The 4,805-nt window shown below is 41.6% G+C and overlaps 1 protein-coding gene across 2 annotated transcripts in view; it reads right to left on the minus strand.

Annotated features, from left to right (window-relative positions):
* The window catches only part of RNF144B (ring finger protein 144B), a 90,340-nt gene that overhangs the window by 49,862 nt on the left and 35,673 nt on the right, over positions 1-4,805 (minus strand). The window contains exon 1 of one of the 2 annotated variants that reach the window (XM_005420968.2): positions 2,933-3,224. The exons of the other annotated variant lie outside the window; for it this stretch is intronic. The gene's annotated coding sequence lies outside the window, so the exon portion shown is untranslated. Of the gene's footprint in view, positions 1-2,932; positions 3,225-4,805 lie in introns of those variants that run through there. 2 annotated transcript variants of the gene reach the window in all.

The following is a 4,805-nucleotide window of genomic DNA, read 5'->3' on the forward strand; positions in this document are numbered from 1 at the left end:
GACCTTTGTAATTTGAGGTACTCTTTTTTTTTTTTTTTTTAGTGTTTTATTATCTCCTAGCAGAGACCTATTTTATGAATGTAAAGCCCACTCAGTTCCCACTGAGCCAAAACTATTTAGAAGAGACACAGAACGATTACTGAACACTATTTTCTTACTAATCAGCACAAAGTTATTTGGCACAAGCATCTCTGTAAATGTTTGTCCAAGACTAGGTAAATTTGCAGTGTACGATGGCCCTCAGACCCGTGCTTCTGTCAAGTGAGAAGGCTCATAGTCTAGCACTGCAGCTCAGCTATGCTTCAGCAGAAATACAGAATGCTAGAGGCTGAGCTTAATATCACTGCTGTCTTTCCTTTTGGATGTGCTCTTTCATGTTTTCTTCAATGCTTCCCTTTGCAAACCAAAAGAAGATTAGTTTTCAAATGGAATGAATGTAAGGGCAAAGAAGACAATTTGTGAAGTGCATTATACTGGGCTCAGCTTTGGCCTGGAGAAACCAGAGGAAGAGGAGGGAACTGTACCCAGCTCTGGGCAAGTACCAGAGGAAAAGCACAGCTCCAGAATCGCTTTCAGCCTCACGAAGCTGAAGGCAAAGTCTGCTTTAGGACATGCAAGGAGGTCTGATGGGCTCAGCTCACAGCGACACTGGCAGCCTGCCACAGTATTTTGTTCACGTGTGCCTGAGATATCCATGGGCCCAGAGCTGTAATTATGGTCTCAGATATCACAGTACTACTAGCCCAGGAGATATTTATGGATCTGATCCATACAACCTATAGGCACTGTGAAGTTTCAGGCACATTCAAGAAAACTCCCCACTCCAGAAGAGGGACAGCAAGTCTACAGCAGTTCTTTCAAGCTACATCAAAGCAACACACTCCACTGGGTCTCAGTCACTGAAAGGTCTGAACAGGGTGAACTGCAGGCACAGGGCTCAGGCTCACACCACAGATTATATCAGAGGCATAGTAATGAGCTGTGAACCAGGTTAAGCATTAGCACTGCTTGTTTACCTACAGAGTCGTTTGCTGATTCTCATAAACTCACAATAATAATATGGACAAGTACATACTTTCCTCCACCAAAAGGGAAAGGGCAGAGAACCACTTCCACACTATTTATTTCTACAAAGCTAATGAAGCATTTAGAGAATAGAGTGCAATGCAAAAACCTAGCTAGAGAGAAAAATCTCCATATTGTTTGCTATTTATATTGCTAACTTTTGCCCCAAGGCATACTTCCACACAAACAGAATTGCCAAAAGGTCACATCTGCGGGAAAGAAGCCCACAACCACCAGTGAGGCGCATGCAGAATATACCTCAGCTGGGGGAGTAGAAGCTATTCCAGGTTGCCAAATGCTAGTTCCACATGAAGCCTAGGGAGGTTTCTGTGTCCTTGTGTGAGCAGACAGGACTTTGTGTGAAATACCCCCATCAGCCAGTAAGATGCATGGGAGAAAAGGAGTTTGATTGTCATCACACTTGTTCGGCTCTGGAGTACCTCTGGTTTATTTTGAAAGAATACCTCCACTTTCCTACAGCTTTAGACACTCTGCAAACACACACTTCTCAATTCATAATCTAAAGCATTACTTTCAGCAGCATAACTGCATCCGTGCAGACTTATCAACGTGCAGTTCTTTCTCCAAAACAGCTTATGTTCATTGATGGAAGCGTTTCAGACACTTTCATGTTAAAGCAACAACTCAGACACCCACTCATATTCAGGCACAGACAAGTCCTATACAGGACAAGCATCAGGACAATCTGTTTGTTTTGAAAAATATTTAAGATCAGGATTTTGAAACTTCTGTTTCCGTAAATATTGGAATCCCAAACCCAGTGCCTGCCCTTAACCGAGACCGCTTGCCCTTCAAGCTGAGGGCAGCCAAACATATCAGATTGCTCTGCCTGCTCACAGGCACTTGGAAAGCTGCATGGGGGTATTTCAGTCACAGACTGTATCTCTGCTAAAATTTACTTCTTTAAAGCATTAGTGTCTATTGATCAAGAGGATTCAAAGCCACACTGCAATGCTTTCTTTACTACAGTAATTCTAAATATTTTACAACTTACAGTGCTCTCTGAAGGAAGACATTCGATATTGCTGCATGCAGTTAGGAAGCAAAGTGCTTTTGTATTACAGAAAATACAGAGCTTTAAAATAAACTAGACTGAAATATATTCATTACTAGAGCTGCTTTGCACTGAGAAAGCCTTATGATGAGAAAGCAGGGCAAACATTCCAGTAAATGCAGTTGTCTGTTCTCAGCATCAAAAAATTTTAAATGCAAACTAGAAAACTAAAGTATGGCAGATTTTCTATGTGCTTACATAAACGACATAACCCTAAACCCTGATCAGATTAGAAGTGTACATTAACACGGATTAGAAGTTAACATATGTACAATACAGATGAACGTCTTTTTTCCTTCCTGATAACAGCTGCATGAAACTGTGGCAGAAGAAATGCCTTTAAACCAGGAGGAAGTATCAGCATTTTAAACTCAGGCTTCCGCCAGCTTAATCAGGTATTTTTTCAGTATGAAAGAAGTTCTTCTATTTAAACTAAAACATATGCCATTTCAGCAATTGCTTTTCACACAGATTTATCCTAATTCTGCAGTATTTTTAAACACTTCACACAGAAGTTATACTGACAAAAGTAATTTCATCCTTTTGGGAAGTACTTGACATCTATTTATTTTCAGCCTTTTAACAGTCAGAACACCAAGGTTTCCTTCTGCCTCAGCTCTAAGCGCCACATCGTTTGATTTTAGCCAACCACAAATAGCATTTATTTTAGCTATTTAATCATTCTAGTCCTTACCTTAAAAAAAAAAAAAGCTTTTTCCATTAGAAGCAAATGCTGGCTTTCTGTTCTTTGAGGGTATCCTAAAACAGGCAGAAAGCTGTATTCCAACATACCTTGAAAGGAGAGTAGCGCTCACTGCCAGCTGTGTGACTTTTCAGCGGCTGCACTCAGACTTGGGCATTCCCAAAGAACCACGATGCCACAGAGCCGCGGAGCTCGCAGCGAGGAGCGGAGCCGATTGCTCTTACACGCCCTTCCTCGTCCCTGGCTCTCTGACAGCTGAACACTTGTACGGGCTGCAGCAGCGCTCGTCTCCCAGCCCCTGTGCCACTCCGAGAAATCATCCCCTCCCTGCTATTAAGTGCGTGCTGCCATTATATCTTACCCGCGCCTCACAGCCCGCATGCAGTGGCTGTGGGAAAGCTGCATTTATTTGTACAGGAAGCGTGAGCACAGCACTTCCTACTTCCCATCCGAGACTCAGTTCAGCCGCAGGTGATCGCCGGCACCCGGGCAGCTCCCAGCCAGGGCACACCCTCACCTTCTGCTTGGGGTCTCTGGGCAGCTTTCAGCCGCCGCTCCCACCCCAGCCTCGACAGGGTAAAACTGAAAGCAGCGAGGCTTCAGATGTGACACTCAACAGAACCCTCCCAAATTAACCTGTTTGGGGAGAGCAGTTTGCATAGCAGCTGATGTCTGAAACCTCGCTGGCTTCTGCTTGTGAAAAATGTCATCTAAAAAAAAAAAAAAAGTGATTTCTTCACGTTGGAGGGGAAGTGAGCAAAAAATCTAAACTCAAAAGTGAAGCACCCGTGTAATTTCAGATCTGAGTGTTTAATGATGATGGTGCTCATTTTACTCTGTCAATACTAAAATTACACTCTTTAAGCTGTCCCTATGTGCAAGAGGGCTTGGGAATCCTGCAGTTCCGTATTCCAGACCCAGGGGTGTGATTCACAGCAGCCAAGTAGCAGGACAATATCTAATTGTGCCACATGACACCAAACCCTCAAGAACTTTTCCTGCCGTAGGAAATGCACCACACCCACAGATAAGAAATATAGATATATCAGAGTGAAGAGGGTGCAAAAAACCAGAAGGAAGTATAAATGTTAATCTACAATTTTCTTATGATGAAATAAATTTACTTTGTACTTCATGCAATCATTGCTGGCATTTTGCCTTCAGTACTTTCCTGTGAAAAATTATATATAGGCATTTCTTCCGGGGTGTATAAAAGTTCACAGCTGAGCTTTTAGTTATTTTCAGACAATTATACTGCACCAGATTAATTTGTGCAACTTCAGTTCAGCCTCCTTGCTGAATTATTCCTTTATATTACAGCTTTGCTTGAATTACCATCATTTACTCTTTTCCTCTCAGAATAAGTAAAAACTTAGAATTTCTCTATTTAACAGTGGGTGTTATAAATAATTTTAGATATATTATATATATATATAATTTATATAATTTTATAGATACCATTTTATATATTTATATATTATTTATATATATATTTAGGGAGGGAGGGGATAATAACCAGAAAAAATATAGCTTTTCCAGCATGTGGGACCTTGTTGATCCTTATGGTGTTCATCAACAGGGTTACAACAGGATTAGGCAAACTAGAGCCATGTCACATTTACTGCCACTTGAGCTATGAGAGCATTTCTCAGGAGAGGCAGACGTATATTTTCTTAGCAGTGGCCAGTCCTAGACAAGACTCAAGAAACACTGAAGGCTCAGAGCTATTTTTTAGGCTCTAGAGCAGTCCTGAAAATGTGGAATTCTTTGGAAAACTTTACGAGTAGAAAATGATTCTCTTTCTGTTGTTAGATTTTTATCCCCCATGTTCTGTTCTAGTATGAAATATCTTGAGCCTCGATCACTACTCTCTTCACTACCTTCCCTCTGCTTCCAGCTCCTATATTTTCCTCCTGCAGCTGCCCCCTTTGCTACTTTGCCTCCATCAGAGAAGTACTTGAT

The sequence above is a fragment of the Geospiza fortis genome, unplaced genomic scaffold (genome assembly GCF_000277835.1).
Source record: "Geospiza fortis unplaced genomic scaffold, GeoFor_1.0 scaffold104, whole genome shotgun sequence".
In the NCBI taxonomy this organism is placed as follows: Eukaryota; Metazoa; Chordata; class Aves; order Passeriformes; family Thraupidae; genus Geospiza; species Geospiza fortis.